At 35.9% G+C, this 21465-nt stretch overlaps 1 protein-coding gene across 1 annotated transcript in view; it reads left to right on the forward strand.

Annotated features, from left to right (window-relative positions):
- LOC106083906 (protein TIS11) overlaps window positions 1-21465 on the forward strand; it is a 103470-nt gene that overhangs the window by 5814 nt on the left and 76191 nt on the right. The window lies entirely within an intron of this gene.

The following is a 21465-nucleotide window of genomic DNA, read 5'->3' on the forward strand; positions in this document are numbered from 1 at the left end:
TGGAAAATTCGTTCAACAGCATAGACAAACATTCGATTCTTGCTCAAATTAACTGACAATTCGATATTAGGCTATGCTAAGCAGAATGGCTTAGACAGTTTATTTCATTGTAATGTCTAAAGAACAGGAGCAAAAGTATTTCTTGTAATGCCCATGGCTACCATTGGAATAAACAAGCGCCTTAGAAAGAGCCACAACTTGGATAAGAATAGCGCCCTCTAGAGGTTTAAGAAGTCAATATCCAAGATCGCTTTATATGGCTGCTATATTAAAACATGGACCGATATGGCCCATTTACAATCCCAACCAACCTACAATAATAAGAAGTATTTGTGCAAAATTTCAAGCGGCTAGCTTTACTACTTCGAAAGTTTGCGTGCTTTTGACAGACAGAAAGTTTGTGTGCTTTCGACAGCTTGTCGCTTTTGGAGTCGGTAATAACTTCGTTCGATTTATATCGATCTTTCTCAGGGATCGCACTTTACGAGTTGTTGTAGAAGGATTCTCATCAGATGAGTATACACTGACCGCAGGTATGCCACAAGGCTCTGTCCTTTCCTTTCCCTTCCCTTTTTCTTATTTTCATATTTTCATTGACGATCTATTGGGTCAGACTTCGAATCCAGTCTACTCATTCGCCGATGACAGTAGTCTGTGTCATTCATATTCAATCCGCCATAGGCCCAGTACTTAAATTAAATCTCCCAAGATTTGTTGACCATTTCCGAATGGGGTTGAATGAACAGAGTAGACTTTAACGCACAGAAGACGCAGTCCTGTTTCTTGTCTCGCAAGCGATTCACTAATCCACTTCAATCGTCGATATCTATCGACGGTATAGATATTGAACAGTCAAATGCTCTTGATGTTCTGGGTATGAAGATACAATGTGATGTCCGTTGGTCAAAACACGTATTCAAAGTGTCGAAAGAAGCATTCAAGTGTTTGGGCTTTCTTAAGCGGTGCAAGAAATATTTCACCTCGTCTGATCTTTTCATTATCTATACTACCTACATCAGGCGGAGGATGGAATATAACTCTCATATATGGGCAGGAGCTCCAAAATCATCCTTGGAGCTACTTGACCGGGTTCAACGGAGAGTGATGGTGTTGATTGGGGACAGTAGGGTATCCAACTCTATTGCTTCTCTTGAACATCGTCAGAATGTGGGTAGCGTTGTATTGCTCTATCGTTATTTTCATGGCGTGTGTTCCAGTGATATTCGAATTCTTATCCTTGACGTTAGGATGTTTACCAGGAATAAAAGACTTGCCAGGAACTCACACCCGTTTGTAATTGATTGGCCAGTCGGCCGAACCATGCATTCCCGAGAAATTTAATTTTTCGCCCGAACCATTCGTATGTGGAATCGACATCCGGCTAATGTCTTTCCCACCGACATTGACGTTCAGAAATTTAAAACGAATATCAATAAACACTACTCCCACTTTCCCCCCTCCAAACCTTAAATTTGCCAACGCAATGCACTGCATATATAGGGGACATCCCCAGTGTGTTGGTTACAAGGGAAAAAAGACAGAGGACGGACATGGCTAAATCGACTTTAAATGTCATGTCGGTGAAGATTATATATACTTTATGGGGTCTTAGGCAAATATTTGAGAGAGTTACAAACAGAATGACGAAATTAGTATACTCCCTTGCCATGATGGAGGGTATAAAAAAATTCCTTTGGAAAGCCCAGAAATTTGGTAGTGTTCACATCAGGTCTGCGGAGTGGAGAGTCCAAGTTGGAGAATTAAGCCGGAGACGGTATCCGATTCGCGTTGAATAAGTTTGCACCCCCGAAACAGCCCCACTATATTTCTCCTATTTTTCTTCATTTGCATTGAGATTTCTGTATTTTTGTTTTGACCCGAGTTCGGAGTAGAGGCTCAGACAGGGTGATCTAGTTGAATATGCGCAGGCCTCTTCCTTAGCTTTAGGAAATAGAATATAAATACTTGGAAATAGATTATAAATACTTGCAAATATAATATAAATACTTGCGGCCTTATTCATAAAACTTAATGAAGCTTTTAAATAGGTTTATTTGACAGTTCTATAAAGTAAATCTGTCAAATAAACTAACATAAAGTTTTGTAAATATATATATATATATATATATATATATATATATATATATATATATATATATATATATAAATATGCTTGGTATTGTTTATGACTTATTATCCTTTCGCTTAGAAATCGCTGTTGTATTGTGTTTTGTTTGTTACGTAACAATATCGCACTGAGCCGTTGTGTATCAAAGAATTTCCTCGAATGGTGTGTTTTAGTCGAAAAATAATTCCATTTAATTTTGATGAGTCAAATAATGATTGGTATTTGTAGCTATCACATCACGTTTTCCAGATAATGACCGTTAAGTTTGCTGGGTAATTGCATTTGACTTAAAGAATTTGACACCTGTGGGTCTTTCAATCAAAAAACAATAACAAACTCTTCGCCTGTCAAAATGTATGAAACGGTACTAAACGTCTGTTATACTTTTGATTTACATGTTGCTTCAATTGTATGGCAGTACTTAAGAGTGAAGAATGCGCGCTGCTGCACTCTGTTATACTAGCTGACTAACGAGGGCATTAATGACATTCGACATTGATTGTTTATTACCTGCTGTTTAAATAAAAGAAACATTCCGTTGAAGTGCATTTTAATAAGAGAGCGTAGTGCGGACTATTCTACTGACTGGCTGCATGGCTGGCTGGTTGACTGTGTATGGGTGCGCTTGCGAACGAACCTTTTTTTAATAATTGAAAAAAAAAAAACACACACACACACATACACGTTTACAGAAATAAATAACAAATGTAAATGACGTAAAAACATAGAGCTGTGTTTTAAAGAACATTAAGTCTGACTTCTCTAGACCCCTTTAAGGAAAATACAATAGCACCTTTTTTTTCTTAAATTCTTATTGAAATGTTGGGAATTTAATTAGCTTGGTAGCTGAGTGCTGTGTGTCAAGTACTTAGCGTAACAATAACAACTCTCATCATTATTCGATTAAAGTGATGTGGTTGTGGTTACACATCTGCAACCAGTTCGAAATTTTAATCATCCATCCTACAGAGATTGCACTCGGGGGCGTTAATATTCTTCAAGGCAGCAACTTGGTAACCGTATATTAAGCCCAATATTGACATAATTTGTGAGGTAACAACACAAATTTTTTCTTTTCACTTTTCTCAGTTTACGCAAGGGGAGAAAAATAGAAGTCCAAAACTTAAAAAAAGCCCAACTTGTGCTGTGGCTTTCAAGTGGTTTTTTGTTTTTATTTTTTTTCTATTTTGTCTTTGCAAAATCACTTTAACTTCAATTTATAAGCTATCCATTTGAAATGAAACTAACCCGGAACTACTGTTGTCTGTCTCAGCTGTTGTTGCTTGTTCTGCCGCTCTTGCGCCAGCGCTTTTGTGTTCGCTGCGCCACTCAAAATTGATTAACAAAAATATGGCATATTCTGCGAATAAATAAACAACAACAACAATAATAATAACCCAAAGTATTATTTATACAACAACAATAACCTGCTTCGACATGAGATTAACACTTATATTGCGCTAATTCTGATAAGCTTTGCGAATTTTATTAGCTTCTCGAAAACAATGACATGACATGAATTGCCGTCGAGCAGCGTAGCCATAATATACCACCCATGGCATCTTTCGTCGTACATATTGTGTTATCGATTTTATTGGTTGGAGGGTGGTGGAGAAGAGAACAAATCAGCAGTTTGCAATAAAAACTAAAGTGGGAAAGAGTTATGAGTAATAATTCATACCATGGTTATGGTATAGATGCACCCACGAACAATTTTTATAAGTAAAATTTTATTAAAAATATATTTTCAATGCAAAAACATTATTTATCGAACATTAACGAATGTGGTACTTAATTTCGTTCTAAAAAGTCTATAATCGTGACATTCTAAGTCGATAGTGAAGATTTCTGGCTTTTAAAAAAATTCAAAGGAAGAGTGTCGCTCAGCGGCATGCTCTTGGCGACTCGGCTAAAATCTGTCAGATTAGTTATGTGATAATTTGTAATAAAAATCTATTATACATGTATGTTTAGAGCGTCTAACAATTTTACAACAATCAACAATACGTTGCTTGGTTGGAGGGAATATTTCATTGAGTGGGACAGAAAATGGCAAAATCAATATACCCCAATCCTTCGGTGTTGGGTGTAAAAATTGAAAAGAAAAACCAAAAATTCTGGCAGCCCAACCTGGCTAAAAAATAGAGATTCCAAGTCTTTGAGACTAAACTAGAGCCGGAAGCACACATTGATATGAGAGAATGCTATATAATATTACTAAGTGGACTAGCACATTTAAGCGGCGAAAGCGTAAATTTTTGAGCGTGTGAGGTCTGTGAAAATGTTATGTAGTTTTTTTAGGAGATGATGTGATCCAGTGTATTAAAAAAATTAGAGCGATAGGCCCACTATTTTGTTCTACGGGTACGATTTTATGTTATGGTCATTTAAATACACTTTTTTTCCTCCAATGGTTCTAAACAAAATCGTGAGGATTGCTTCTGTTTGTTTTTTTTTTTTCAAAAAAAGGGAAAGAAAAAATTTCTTCTTTAGTTTTTTATACCCTCCACTATAGGATTGGGGTATACTAATTTCGTCATTCTGTTTGTAACTCCTCGAAATATTCGTCTAAGACCCCATAAAGCATATATATTCTTGATCGTAATGACATTTGAAGTCGATCTAGCCATGTCCGTCCATCTGTCTGTCGATAGCACGCTAACTTTCGAAGGAGTAAAGCTAGCCACTTGAAATTTTGCACAAATACTTCTTATTGGTGTAGGTCGGTTGTGATTGTAAAAGGGCTATATCGGTCCATGTTTTGATATTGCTGGCATATAAACCGATCTTGGATGACTTATACCATGGTCTCCAACATTCAATCCAATTATGGTCCGAATAGGACTATAACTTGATATAGCTCCAATATTAAATCAATTCTTTTCTTTTATTTTTGTTTGCCTAAAAAGAGATATCGGGAAAAGAACTCGACAAATGCGATCTATGGTGGAGGGTATATAAGATTCGGCCCGCCCGAACTTAGTACGCTTTTACTTGTTATTGTTATTATTTGCTTTTCATTTTTTTAGTTTATGATTTGTAATTGACTCTTTAAATGTTTTAAAAGTGTGCATCACTAGGTTCGGGTATATAAAGCACCAAATTCCATTCGATAAATGTCGTTGATAAAAGTGTATTTGGGGTCCAGATCATTAAACGTAAGATTATAGAGTGATATCAACAAATAGAAGAACAGACATGGCTGGATCAATCCTTTATGAATAACGATGGCACTAGATCGTTTGTAGCGTTGAAAATGTATAATGTGATGTGTTGAAAATGGAATGGCGAAATGGCTAGTCTCCGGTAGTGGGTATAAAAACATATACCGCATTTACGCTTTTAGAACATTTGGTAGATTTTGGTAGTATTTTTTTTTTAAATATTTCTTAGGAAGCATTTTTCTTAAGTGGCAACACTGCTTATGACTCATTTTTTGACTTTATTAGGTCTTGGATGGGTTAAAATGTTTTGATCCACATATTCTATATATTTTTGTTCATATATCTGTCTTCATTCAAATTTTTATTCATTACAAAAAGGTTGGGTTAGTAGGTACATGTGTAGTTAGGCATTTAAAAAATGTTTTAATTATGTTAACCATGCTAAAAAACATTGAAATGTTTCGTACAAGTAGGTTAATTGCCCAAAATTTATTTTAGTGTTTTCAAAAAAAAAATTTGTTCATATATGATCACAAAAAAAAACAAGTACAAAAAAACAAAACATTGTGATTGTGATAACACAATAAGAATAGCGTGGAAACCTAATCAGTTTAAGTTATTTTACACAAAATGAAAAAAAAAAATCCCATAATTTGTTTGTGTTTTGAAACAATTGTTGTTAGGTCTCCCCATACAATTGGTTTGGAAATCTCAGCATTATTAAAAATTAAAAAAAAAAACAACAACAAAAACGTACGTATGTATATACATATTATATAACGTAAACAGTTTACTTTATGCAAAACGTAGGTTTGTTTTTGTGTGGAACTCTATAAACTCTGTAAAACAGGCATTAACATTGAAAAGAGTCAGATTCAATCTGATGCGAAAACATTTTTATACTCTTCGCCATAGAATGAGGGTAAACTAACATATTCTTTCCGTTTGTAACTCATCGCCATATTGATCTGAGACCCAACAATGTATATATTCTTGATTTTCTTGGAACTCTAAAACGATTTAGCACTCTCCCTTTGTCAGTCTGTGGTAGTCACGCTAAACGATCGCCCGATTTTGTTTATTTAGGTTCTAGAGGGCGCCATTATCACCCGATTTTTTTATGATTTCTTATAGTCATGATAAGGCATCCATTTTTCTATCGCTTTGTAAATTCCTTAAGATACCTAAACGTCTAGTCCTAGAAATCCAAAATATGTAACCCCTTTTATACGAAAAATCGATAATCACACTTAGATTTCTTTCAAATACATTTCGTGGTTATAGGGTTCACAGTATGCAAATATATGTCTTATTGTATATATTACAAATATATATCCTTATATTTGTAATGCTCTTTTTTTTGTTTTCAGGAAATTTACATTTTATGCATATTTTATTTACTTTTGTTATTCCAAGAATCGCATTTTAAAGTATTCATACAAAATGGAAATTCAATGTTTTAGGCTGTGAAATATATAGCAAGCGAGGATCGTTCGCATCAGAATATTGAGGCCAAGGCAAATGAAAATCAATAGTGGTCTGATGAGATCTCGTCATGTTTTGATTTACACTGCTTTAATGGAGGTGGGGGTCGGAAAACCGACAATATTGGAATACATTTTTCGGGTTTTCTTTCAATTTTTATAAAAGCAAATAAAAGCAATTGCTATGCACATTTATACCTATTTTGATTTGTGTTTTGTATATACATACATATGTACATACCCATGGACATTGATATTTCGTTACGAGTAAGTTGTATGTTTGTATGTAAATTCCATTTCCTGTCTATGCGATAACAAAAATTTCAGCTGTGTGTGATTTCTTGTTGCAAGTAACTTCTTGTTTCTTACTCTCTCTCTCTCCCTCCCTCCTCCGCTCAATGCAAGCAAATTTACAACAAGCCTCTGTGCAATGCATTTCATATGCCTGTATATTGTGGTTGTTGTTGTTGTTATTATATTTTTGTGACTCCTCAATAGCAACTATTACACCAAAAGCAAGAGTACAACAATGTCTTAAACTCCAGTTTTTTACTCTTTGTCCTTCCTCTATCTCTCTCTCGCTCACTTTCGCTCTCCTGATTTTGCTATTGGATTACGACAACGTGAATGCAAAACAAAAATGTATAGACGATGTACTATCGGCATGATTAAACACGTAGCGTCACTATAAATCATAGATTAACATAAAAACTTTCAGTTCAAATATATAGGTATTTAGTAAAATATTTCGTTCACTTTCCACCATAAAGATACATATCTATATGGACTACCAATGTATTGTATGTAATAAGAATTAGCTTTACATAGGAATCAACTGCGTTGAAAAAAAAATCACACAAACTAAGTTCCTAACAATTTACCAGATGGCTGATATATTTAGACTAGAGCTGACAAAATATCGATGGCATTATCGATATTTAATTTTTTGACTAAATATCGATTGATATTTTTCCGAAAAATTTAAATGTTTTGCAAATTTAAATAAAAATAAGCGATCCGACACTTAATGTATCCTTTAAGATTCATTGGGCTTAAAGAGGGCGCTTTTTTCATCCGATTAGGATAACATTTTGTACAATGATTTCTCTCACGACTTCCAACTGACTTTATTAACCTTGGCTTTTTTTGGTCTGCGTGTTGATATTGCTTGTATATAAATGATCTCCTGATTTTTACTTATCATTTTCGTTAGAAACATAGGGTGATGGGAAATAAACGATAGTATCGATACTATCTATATATACTATCAAACCTATCAAAAATATCGAATGTTGCGATTATCGATAGTTTTCCGGCTCTAATTAAGACTCTACATTTAAGAGAGAAGATGGATATGACCACAGTGTCGATATTATTAAAATTTTATTAAATAAAAAAAAAACGGTTGTGGATAAGAGGCGTGCTACGTGAGGGAGTAGTCGTGTCACGCGTGAGTCACGTGATTCGTGAATGAGATCCAAATCGAATTACTTGCTGTCTAACCAATAACGTATATTTTGCTTATTGGCGAAGCTATTCAGCCAGAAATGAGCCTCATCGCTGAAAATGGTTTTTCGCTGGCAATCCGAATCAGTTTCAAGTTGTAGCTCAGCCTAATTTATGAACATAAGACGCATACATACACATGCATCATGAGACGGAAAACCTTACTGAAGAGAAGTGTTAAAACAGCGGCAAAAAATATGGCGTCGTTTGCTGTCCCTATTGGCGTACTTTTGTAGCATCCCTGAAAAAATCCTTTAATAGCCATATTTGTATGAGGAGGTAGCGATACTCGTCCAGCTCCAAAAGTGAGTAAACTCGTTCCGGTCCATAGGACCGCGTTATATCGAATATCTCAGGCACTCAGCATTTAGGCAAGAGCCGGTGCCGCCTGGCGTCTCACTGAGACTCTCCACTCGATATAGGTGATTGCCCGCGACTGCAATTGCAGTTACTCCGTATACGAAGAATTCCAGTATCCGCAATCTGTGGACGCGGCAGCTGAGATGCTCGTGATGGAGCCCAGAATTCGAAACCGTGTGGTGCTCATAGTCACCCCGTGCATGCGCTCGGTTAAGTTAACACGATCATTTTGAATGCCATGGCAGCCGGTTGTACGTACCGTATTGAGCTGATGAAGTTCTTCGTCGGCAAGGGCTGCCTCCTCAGTGTACAACACACTTCTACAACAACACGATAATTTTGGCTCAATTGGTAAATTTTTCTGCTCAAGGAACACAATGTTCGGAAATTCATGACGTTAGTGGACGTTTGCCGAAACATTTTAGGTGTTGTTGCATTTTTTTGCAAATTGCGCGTCATTCTATTCACAACTGCATCTCGTAAGCTTCGTCAGTAGGATATTAAAGATATCAAACAATACGCTGCCTCCCTGCCTAAGGCCTCATCATGATTTAAACTGCACTTAGAGGTTCTTTTTTAATGGAAGCACGTGTGTCAGCTAGCGCCATCCTTTAATGAACATTTATGAAAACTTCCGTCATCTAAAACTTCACTATGAAGGAAGGTCGTTTTGGGTCATGCTGTTCGGAGCAGACTAAGAAAGTATGTAGATCCAATTGTTTTTTGCCTAAAACCTTTTTTTGACATCAGTCACTGGTATCTCTCTCTCTCTCTCTCTCTCTCTTATGTTTCTGAAAATTTTGCATGAATTGTATAGTGTCGTAGATATTTCGATATTTCAAGATATGTTACTTGATACCCCTATACTATAGAAAGAAGATAGCACATAGAACCTTAACATACAGGGTGGCTGATGAATATTGCTACAATGATGAATATTGCTACATTTTTTTTTCGGTGTATGGAATACATTTTTCTTTTATTCATGTTAAATTAAATTATTAAATTAATTATTAAATTATTATTAATTAAATTAATTAATTAATTAATTAAATTAATTACTAAATTATTATTATTAAATAGAAAAAAAGTTATTACATTTTTTTTTGGTAGCGGCTTTCATCAGCCACCCTGTATATTTATTTTACGCCGATAGAAAAATGTTGTAATATAATGTAGTTTTGTGTTTGTATATATTTAAATACTAAATGTAGTATTATAACATTAAATAAAAATTGGAATGAATGATTAACTGCAAACTTTTCTGGTGCTGTTATTGCTGCTGACTATGAGTTTTTTTTTTCGTGAAGAAAGAAAAATAAAAACAATCTTAATAAACAATACTTTGACGACTATGACGACGACGACAACAAGAATTGTAGAATTGTTATTATCATCGTTCATTCTTTATTATTGCTATGTATTTCCAGTCGTTCGATCACTTGTTCGACCACTTAAGGGGTTTTTTTTCAATTACTTACACACATATACATACATAAGAGACACTCATATGTTTAGTATAATAGTGTTGCCATACTCAAAGTTTTACAAAGCATGCCAGAACATTAAAGTTTACTTGAAATAATGAACAGAAATGCATTTTGTAATGAATTAAAACGAGGTTTGTTGTTTTTGTGGCTGCATATTTGTGGAGGGAGATCGATTGCTGGTTGTGCAGATGAATAGGCGACGCTTGTCGTGTGGTCCCTCGTTACAAGCGAGATATACATCTAGCATTTTCGTATCAATCACTGCCCAATAGGAAATGAGTCGTCTGCATTTGCAGGAAAGTTGTTGAGCTATCACGGTTCCACACTGGTTCCATTTGTATGGAAAGGTGCGACAAAAAGAATTTTAGTTGAGCCATCGACTTCAAATTTATAGCTAAGGGCCATTGGCACAACAATACGAAATGTACCATTTTTCGTACAACTGTTCGAATTGTACTTTTTCCCGTACCACTTAACGAATGAAGCAGGAAATCTTGGTCTGCAACATTAAAATCAAAAAAGTACTATTTGGCACCAAGAAGTGCTATTTGCTACTAAAAAGTACTATTTGATACAAAAAGTAATTATTTGTTAACAAAAAGTATTATTTGGTACCAAAAAGTACTATTTGGAACTAATAAGTACTATTTGGAACCAATAAGACTATACTATTTTCACTTTTCAGGCAACAGGTTTAAATATTACATTGAAATATTGTTTGCGGCAGTATTGTAAAGATCTGATTTGATGCTATTAACAATGAAAAAATTTACCTTTTGAGACTGAAATATAAATATAAATATAGGTTCTTAAGTGCCATTTCAAGAAGCAATGAAAGAAAATATAAATATGGTATGAAATTGGATAACATTAAATGCAAATATACAATTTCAACCCTATTAATGTTAAAGAGTTGTTTAGCTGACTCATTGACTTCATACACTAGGAATAAGATGGGATTTAAAAATCCCAGAATATTGCAAAAAAGGTTTAAAGTAGTACGAAATAGCTATACTCCGCCTACAGCGAAATAAAATCCTCAACGTCTCGAAATTAAATGTATCATATTATTATAAAATATATATACCACTTCAAGCAACAACAACAATTTACAACATTTACTGACATTTTAAAATAATTACTAATGTTAAACCCCAGTGTCAACTAAATATTTAGTTAGTTCTTACATTGAGGATGTGTTACTAAATCAAATACTACACATACAGCTGCAAACGGCTGTAGCAAATTACAACATTTTCGTTTTCTAGAGACCAAATTAGAGCTGGCAATCTATTGATAATCGCAACATTCGATATTTAATAATAAATTTCGATAGTATCGATACTAAATAAAACCAAGGTTAATATAGTCAGTTGGAAGTCATAAGAGAAATCATTGTACAAAATGGTATTCTGATTAGATGAAAATTGAGCCCTCTATAGGCGCTATGTATCAAAATAACGATGACACTATCGATATTTAATTTTTTGACAGAATATCGATTGAGATTTTCCCGATGGATACTATCGCAAAAGTTAAATTTTTGCAAAACTAAACAAAAATAAGCAATCCGACACTGAATGTATCGTGTCGGATTGCTTATATTTAGTGTAATTTTTATGGACGTTTAGACAAAAGTCCCGTTTGGATTTCGAAAAATCGAATGTAAGTTAAAAAGTTCGACATGTTCTGAGAAGATTTAACTAAATAAAAACATTGATCGCCGACACCGGCTTTTTTAGTTTTACAAGGTAGGTTAGGTAAGAGTGGCAGTCCTTTACAGACGCACTTAGACAATTTAAGGTCCATTGTGATACCATAGTAGCACCATACCAAGGCTTCTGGCGGGAATTGAACCCACGACCCCTGCACTGGTAATCCAAGCACGCTACCAATTCGGCTACCGGGGCGCCCGGCAACTATAAAAGAAAAACTTTGTAAAAAAGTATTTTGTTTGTTGTAAAAATATCCCAAACGTTTTATTTTTTGCATGTAGGTGGTTGAAAAGTATCGATACTATTGATATTTGTTATTAAAAATATCGAATATTCCGATTATCGATAGTTTGCCAGCTCTAGCATCTTTTCGGATCAGTCATTAATCCTATGAGTCATCATCATTTCTACAGTATCGAGATAGACCTGGCAAAATACCGATATTTAATGTTTTGACTAATTATCTATTGATATGTTTCCGATGGATACTATTGCAAAAGTTAAACTTTTTGCAAAACTAAACAAAAATAACCAATCCGACACTGAATGTATCGTTTAAGATACATTGCGCCTATAGAGGGCGCAATTTTCATCCGATTAGGCTAACATTTTGTACAATGATTTCTATTATGACTTCCATCTGACTTTATTAACCTTGGTTTTATTTGGTCTGTGTATTGATATTGCTTCCATATAAATCGATATCCTGATTTTTACTTCTCATATTCGTTTGAAATATAGGTGACCGGAGTCACTAGTCTTGGAAAAACAAATCCCTAATTCACTCAAGACAACATTTCTGTGTCAATTCTTTTGATTTGTCAATAAGACAAAAACTCATTACATCTGGCAACAATGGCCTGTAGAAGAAACGTTCATGTTCTCTTTTTGTTCGTTTTTTTTTTTTACAGAATCAAATATGCGTTGCTCTCATATTTCGCCATAGAATTATATTCTTGCTCTCGTCTTCTTGTTGGGGGCATTGTTTTTATTGTTGCTGCTGCTGTGGTTCTTGGTGTTATTTTGTGTTGTAATCAGCATTTTATTATTATTATTGAATTGCCTGACTGACTGACTGGTTTTGCTGGTCGATCGGTCGTTTGGTTGTACGGTCGGCTCACTGGCTTGGCCAAGTATTGTCTTGAACACATGTGCGGGCTCAATGGTGTATTGTGTGCACGTACATGCATACATACGTATATGATGTTTAAGCGTGTGTGTGTTTGTTGTAAGGGTATAGGAAAACTATGTTCATAATCTTTTCAGAGGTTTCAAATCATATGCTCTTGTGCTATTGAAAGGCTGCAGCATTGAATGGGATTGATGGTGAGTCTGGCTCAATTGCTGCCTGTTTGCCGTTTAGTAAGTAGTGTGGTGTGTGCATTTTTTCTCGTTTTAATCACGTCTGGACCTTTAAGTTCCCTTTCTTCTTGCAGCCTTGACGTCTGTCATTTACTTGGCTTAAATGATGATGACGCCGGTGGCGGCGACAACAGCGACAATTCCCTATACTCTGCCATATGACAAATACGGGCAATTAAGTATTAATTCAAACCGATAAGAAAAAAAGAAAGAGCGAAAAAGAGAGAGAGAGCGCATAACTTTCCTGCAACTGTGAAATGAAATGTTATGGGATACGGCACTCGTTGCACTAAGCCTTTATTGCCTATCGCCAAAGAAATGTGATATATTTTTCCATCTCGCAACATCTGTGTAGGCCACACTCACTTTTCATCTTTGGCTGGTTTTCCTCTTGAAATCGAGTATTAGGTAATGAGACGTACACATTGTAAACATTTCCACATTTCCATTCACTATCGTTTGATCAACATTTTTGCACTTTTATTGTGCTTCTTTTTCTTCTTTACTTTTGATTTCATGCATTTGATGATTTTTTTTCTCTGCCGTCCGTTGGTGGTTACCGGGTTTTGTTGCGTTGCCTTTTACTTTTCCATGCCGATGTTTGCCATTACTTATTTGAGATGTGTGTATGCTTGTGTGTGTGTGTGTGTGTGAAGAAATGTCGACTTACTTCTCCTGTTTCTTGGATAAAAGTAAATAACAAACAAAAAAATAAAACAACATGAAATAGCAAACGCTGGTTTATTCAAGCAATGCTTGCATTTGAACATACTCGTACTCTGGGATTATTTCATAGTGGCAACTAATGCCGGCTTTTAAATTGAAGCAACACATGAAAAGTGGCATCATCAAGCAAACAACCACCATAACACCATGGGTTATTATGCATTTATAGGTGAACGATTTTTTATTTTGTTGTTGTTCTCCCCTATAACTGGTTTTAGTTTTTCTTGACGACGTAGTAAAACAATGTTCTCAAGTTTACTTTTCATTTGTTGTGTGTTCTTTACTTCTCTCCTCTCCCCCCCAATGTATTGAAGAAAAGTAAAATATTGTACCTACTTAGCTACCTCACAAATGGGATTTTTCTAAACTGGAAGGGTTAGAAAAGCGACCCCGTCTTGTATTGAATTGCCAAAGTAGACATCACAAGATATAATCGTGAGATAGTTACATGTGACCGAAATCGATCGATAATTAAGTTTAATTGGCTATGACAACACTTTTCTTCCGCTTACCGAATTTAGATTTCCAAGCAACTCGATCTTCCAATTTCTGACACTTAATTTCCAGATGTCTTTCTCCACTTGATTTTTCCGTCGGAGTTTTGGTCTTCCCTTGTTGGGTGTACCAGAATGTTTGCAAATGCAAATTTTGCCCATGAACATTCCACTAAGGAACAGGGGCAAACTAAAACTTCTCTCCAAAGAGGTGTTGCACTGCGGCACGCCGTTCGGACTCGGCTATAAAAAGGAGGCCCCTTATCATTGAGCTTAAACTTGAATTGGACTGCACCTGCCCCTGTTATCAGAATGTTTACCTTCAAAAAACTTCTTCCTTTTAAGTATGTTTTAAGTTTAAATATGCTAACGACCTCATATCCTTCTTACAACTCGTGGTTTATACTACGCCGATATCCTCAAATACTGTCAAGATTGTTTAATTTTTACGCTTTGCTTTTGTGGGATTTGGTGCAGAGTTGCATTCTTCAACGCAACGCTCAAAAACAAAGATTAACGCAAAGTACCACCTCGTCTGATTTTGAAACAGTGTCTGGTTTTGTCTGTTGAGAGATGGCTTTGTTCCCGAATATTATATTTCAAAAGTTCAAGGCGGCGCCAAGGTAGATACAATTGCTGACTATATTATAGTTGTAGTTCTTTACCTACTTCGGGGTATAGAATTTTGCGGGAGATTTTTTTTGAGGGTCAGGATGGGAAAACGCTTTACGCATGTGACGAGTACATCTCTCGCCTTATGTCGGACTCCGATCTTATTAACGGTATCGGCTAAAAATCCACCCTTTGTTACCCCGGGGGATTAATTCTACCTCGTAACAATCCGGCATTATTTCGAGGAGGGCCCATATGTGGTGATTATCCATATCATCTTCGTTGTATTTACCAGCCCCTTTGTTGCCATCTCTCGATAGTCTCTTGTATGGCCCTATGATCCGTGGCAACTAGGTCTATCGGAACCATACAAGGGTTATGACGGGGGCATTGAGGAAGTTGCCTGGATGGACCTGGCAAACTATCGATAGTCGCAACATTCCATATTTCTAATATCGATCGGTATCGGTACTATCGTTAATCTCACATTACCTATATTTCAAACGAAAATGAGAAGTAAAAATTAAGAGATCGGTTTATGTAGAAACAATATCAATGTACAGATCGAATAAAATCAAGTTTAAATAAATTTACTATCTATAATCGCAACATTCGATATTTTCGATATTTCTAATAATAAAAATGGCAACTATCGTTAATTTCCCATCACCTATCAAACGGAAATGTGAAGTAAACATCAGGAGATCGATTAATATAGAAGCAAAATTAATGCACAGACCGCATAAAACGAAATTAAATATAGTCATTTCGAATTAATTGGAGAAGTCAATGTAAAAAATATTAGCCCAATCGGATGAATATTGCGCCCTCTATAGGCGCAATGTATGTTATAGGATACATTCAGTGTCGGAACTCATATTTCTGTTCAATTTTGGAAAAACATGTAACTTTGCCGATGGTATCGATAAGAAAAATATCGATTGATATTCCGAAAACAATAAAATATCGATAGTGCCATCGATATTTTGCCAGCTCTAGAACGAGGACTAATGACCTTGTTTTAAACCCTAAAAAGACTGAAAAGTTCAGGGTATTTCCAGGGGGTTGAGCTACCGTCCTCTCCTTAGAACCAATTCATAGTTGTGATTCTTGACCAGAAACAAAGCTGGAGAAGGAACTTTAAGAAAGGGGCCAAAATCATACGTTATAAACCGATCTCCTGAATGCGCTCTACAACAACAACTGTCGCAACTCATTGAGAAGGAGTTGGGGGCTTAGGTCGGTGACAGTACACTGGAAGCTTACTTCAGTTGTTCGGCCGATTCTCACCTATGGATGTCTGGTGTGGCATAGGGTTCTGGACAACTGTGCACTCCGCAGGACGAACGCAAAGGTACAGATTACTGTGCGCTGCTGCTCTGTGGAAAAAAGGACTGAAAAAGTCCCCGTGAGAGAACTGAATAACTTTTTCGATCTCAGGCCTTTGCACCTAAATTTATATTAAGTGTTTGGCAAAATAGATCACCCTTAACTGAGGGTGTCAGTTAGAGTTAGTCGTGGTGTTAGTATTGTTAGTTGCCAATTTGCCAAATGTTGATGTTTAAGTCTCTTCGGTTATGGTAAAACTTTTATGAACTTCGTCTGTGTCTTTTTTACGCAAAAATTCCAAACTTCTTTTAAGCCAAAAATTTGTTGTAGGAAAAAATGTTTTTTTAAATTATTTTTTTTTTGTTTGTTTATATCTCTATTCCATTTGGCAAAGTGTGTAGCTATTATTAAATTTGGCTTTATTCGGTCTGTGCATTGATATTGTTTCTTTATTAACCGATCTCCTGAAAACCCAAATAAGAACAAATATTGATAATGTAGTAAAATTATTTTGTAATGTTAAATATTTCTTCTAAAGCAAATAAAAAGTAACTGACACAAATATATGTATGTATGTATGGCGTATGCAATTAAGCAAAGCATTTGACTCATTTCTGCAACAGCTGTTGAAGTGTTGTCAACGAAATGCAGTGTAAATAAAATGAAAATCGCAAGAAATACTCGATAAAATAGACCCAGCATATATCTTTATAAAATAATATCGTTAACCATTGGTTTTCAAAATATAGCTGTCTATAGTATGTAACCATTTTCCAACAAGTTTTTTTATTTCATTATTGTTTTTGTTTTGTTTTATTCCAATTTTTGTACCTTCCGGTGAATTTGTATATCTAAACTTTAGATACACACCTACATATCTACATTCATTGAGAATTCTAGAAGGGAGGACATAATTCATTGCAAGGCACTGTTTCTAAAGTTCATGCTAAAGGCGGCCGTTTTTATATGTCTGACAGAAAGACAGACACACATGAAAAACATGTTGACAAAGTAGACTTATTTAGCAATTCCAACCACGTGTTTGCCACATTGTGCATCTTGAGCCATTCTTGATTGTTATACGATTTTCTTTTTTTTTTGTACGTTGGTTTGTGTCTTCTTTCCTTAAAATAAAAATTCTGAAATCAAATGTCAAGCCAGCACAAGCAACAACAAATACAACTTCTCTCTAGTCCAGCAATTGTAAGTTAAAAGTGCGCATGTGTTTGTGCTCAAACAGATCGACAATGGTAGGCAACAGGAAGATATGAAAAACAACACACAGTGAAAAAAGGGTATGTGAAACACTATGAGAGTGAGAAAAAAACCCCGAGGTCATCATTTTACTCAAAGAATATGTACCTACATTAGAATAGAATGAGTTAAACAAGGCTTGAAATAAACAAGGAAAGGAAGGAGTCGTTCTGAAAAAAATTGGCAAATATGCGCAAAAATTTAATAATTTTTAACTTGGGTCAGATTTGGATAAAGCTCCCTTTTATATTGGTCGTTCGACCTGACTTCATTGGCCCCTAGATTGGGCTAAAATTTTGCATATAGTGTTCGGTCACGACTTTCGATGATCATGCCAATTATGGTTCAAATCGGTGTATAACCTGATGTAGCTCCCATTTAAATTTGTCTTCTTGATCCCCTACAAGCCCCAATTGTAGGCCGATTTGGCTTAATTGTAGCATGTAGGGTTCCGTTACGAATTCCAACGGTTGTGCCCAATATGGTCCAAATCGGTGTATAACCTGATATGGCTCCCATATAAACCGATCTCCCGTTTTGACATCTTTAACGCCTAGATACCGCAATTGCTGGCCTATTTAGCTGTGATTTTGTACGCAGTGTTCAGTAATGATTTCCAACAACCGTGGTGAGTATGGTCCGGCATGGCGTATAACCTGATATAGCTCTCATATAAACCGATCCTCGGATGTGACGTCTTGGGCCCCTAGAAGCCGCATTGTTAGCAGATTGGGCTGAAATTTTCAATGTGGTGTTGTGTTACGAATTCCAACTGTTCTGATCCAACTTCTCTATAAATAGTATGGAAATTTCAATTGTACATTCCCTCATTTTTTTATTTTTGTTTGTTTGTTTTTTGGGTTAGGATGCGAAAATGCATTGCTGCATACACATAAGTCGTCTATTATGTGATATGCCAGGTTTTCAGACCGACTAAAAACCCATCTTATCACTGTAGAGAGTCAAATGCGCCGCTGCACCGCTTTTGTATTACTTCGAGGTTGCCCTCAAATCGGTTCCTACACCGTCGTTCGTTACATCGCTTGCATCCAAGTACTCATCCTTGAGATTACTTATGTTTAGTCGAGATCAGTTTTCTTTTGTCTCAGGAAATCTTTGCAGCATCTTGCTACTGCGGTCCAGTTGTCAATACTTCTGATCATTATGCCCGCAACATTTTCTGCAGCTATTGACCCTAACTGGGCTTCAAGGTGCGCGCGTGGTTCCTTCCATCGTGTGCAGTGGAAGAAAATATACACTCATCGTCATCCAAGTGTTCTTCATCTTCGTAGAGAAAAGGAAATATCCGTGCCCGGACAGCATTTGCGTCATTGAGATCAGTTTCCTTTGGTCTCGGGACGTCTTCGCAGGATCTTTCTACTGCGGTCCAGTTGTAAATACTTCCGATCATTTTGTCCACAACAGTTTCTGCAGGTATTGACCCTAATTGACCTTCAAGGGAGGCGCGTGGTTCCCTCCTTCCTGTGCAGTGGAAGAAAATATGTTTAGCGTCATCCACGTGTTCTTCATCTTCGTAGATGCAACAAGTAAGGGCGTGCTAAGTTCAGCCGGGCCGAATCTTATATACCCTCCACCATGGATCGTATTTGTCGAGTTCTCTTTTTAGGTAAACAAAGAATATTAAATTAGAACTGTTATGCTATTGGAGCTATATCAAGTTATAGTCCTATTCGGACCATAAATGAATGCTGAACATTATAGAAGTCATTGTGCAATATTTCAGTTCATTCGGATAAGAATTGCGCCTTGTAGGGGCTCAAGAAGCAAAATCAGGAGACAGGTTTATATGGGAGCTGTATCGAGCTACCATATTGGACACGTATGTTGAAGGTCATGAGAGAAGCTGTTGTACAAAATTTCAGCCAAATCGTATAAGAATTTCGCCCTCTAGAGGCTAAAGAAGTCAAGATCCCAGATCGGTTTATATGGCAGCTATATCAGATTACGTACCGATTTGCGCCATACTAAGCACAGTTATTGGAAGCCACCCCAAAACACCACGTGCAAAATTTCAATCAAATCGGATGAGAATTGCGCCCTCTAGAGGCTCAAGAAAGCAAGACTTAAGATCGGTTTATATGGCACCTATATCAAAACATGGACCGATTTGGGCCATTTACAATCCCAACCGACCTGCACTAACAAGAAGTATTTGTGCAAAATTTCAAGCGGCTAGCTTTACTCCTTCGAAAGTTAGCGTGCTTTTGACAGACGAACGGACGGACATGGCTAGTTCGACTTAAAATGTCATGACGATCATAGACGCATATTTCGAGGTGTTACAAACGGAATGACGAAATTAGTATACCCCCATCCTATGGTGGAGGGTATAATTACGGATAAGTGAAACGAAATTGGTAGTATTTTATAAAAGTTTTTGTATCAAGTATACGTATCTTCCATAAATTCTATAATCAGTAGTGAAATATTTCTCAATTGATTGCTGTTCCATCGTCTTATGCAGGTGTTTGACGTAATTGTATCGTTAAAAATCAAACATGGAAATTTTAGGCAAACCCGTTAATTTTTTTTTATGTGTTAACCATACAATTGTGTCATTCAACTAGAGATTACTCATAGCGGATGTTTTACATTCGATAAACGACAACAAATTCACGTTTGCTATGGCCTTGAATGTAATGAAGTCAGAGAGCAAACAAACAATTAAGCTTCTCTCCGATAATTGTATCATTCGATTATTATGCTTCAATTGGTGATGGGGAAGCAGATCATAATGTTGGACATCAGGCTTTTCTCTTTATAAGTCAATTGTGTTTGTTTTCCTTCCTACTTTGCTTGACCATAGTCGATGACCATAAGCCAATATTTTGGTTTTTTTCCCCCAACTTTTCCATTCTTGTAGTGTGGTGGTGGTATAACACTATAAATAGTTATAGTGGATACTCTGGTTACGCTTTAAATCTCAATGGGGTATAATTCATCCTTAGACCATTTTTCGTTGGTAGTTTTGTTTTTGGTTTTCTTTATAATTTTAAAGTACGCGATTACATAATTGTGTGAAGTCGTTTGTTTTACCATGCCAAATATTTTGTTTTTGTTGTGAATTTTATTTGGTTACAATAACTTTTTTAAGTGAATGTTTTTCGCGTTTTTTGTTGTTGTATATTTTCTGTTGCAAAAGCGCGCCTCCACACTCCTCACGGAGTCATACCACAAACCGTGATCATATTTTGCTTTATTTGCTATTGTATTTTGTTTCTTTCCTCGAAGATTTGTTGTAGTTGTTGTTGTTATTCCTTTATACAAATTTCAAGTGGAGAATGGTGGAGGGGGAATATGAGAAAAAAACTACACCACAACACCATGTGGATTTGTGGTGTTGTCGGCAAAGAGTCAAGCAGCCGGAGAGGAGCAAGCAGCAAGCCAGACATTTATGCATGTGCTATATGGTGTGATGTTGTGTAGTATGGAGTGTGGTGTGGATAAAACAAAACAAAACAACAAAATTGTATAAATAAAATATAAACCTTAACATCCGCTTCAGAAGATGAAGAAAGAAAAAGACCCCAAAACGAAACAACAAAAAAACACACAATGATAACAACAACAAAGTCAAGCTTTAAGAAGAAAAAAAAAAACAACTCAACAACAATAAAATCAGAAACAAGAAACTGCAAACGAAGCCGCGCAATACAAGTATAGATTAAGGCACAAACTGTGGAATAAGCAAAATAAAATATGAAAATAAAAAGAAACACACACACACACTAACACACAATAAGGCGAAAAAAAAACAAAATATTCGTCATAATGAATAAACGATTAACGAATTTCGTCATTGTAATTTGAATTGCTGTTG

Source organism: Stomoxys calcitrans, chromosome 4 (assembly GCF_963082655.1).
Source record: "Stomoxys calcitrans chromosome 4, idStoCalc2.1, whole genome shotgun sequence".
NCBI lineage: Eukaryota > Metazoa > Arthropoda > Insecta > Diptera > Muscidae > Stomoxys > Stomoxys calcitrans.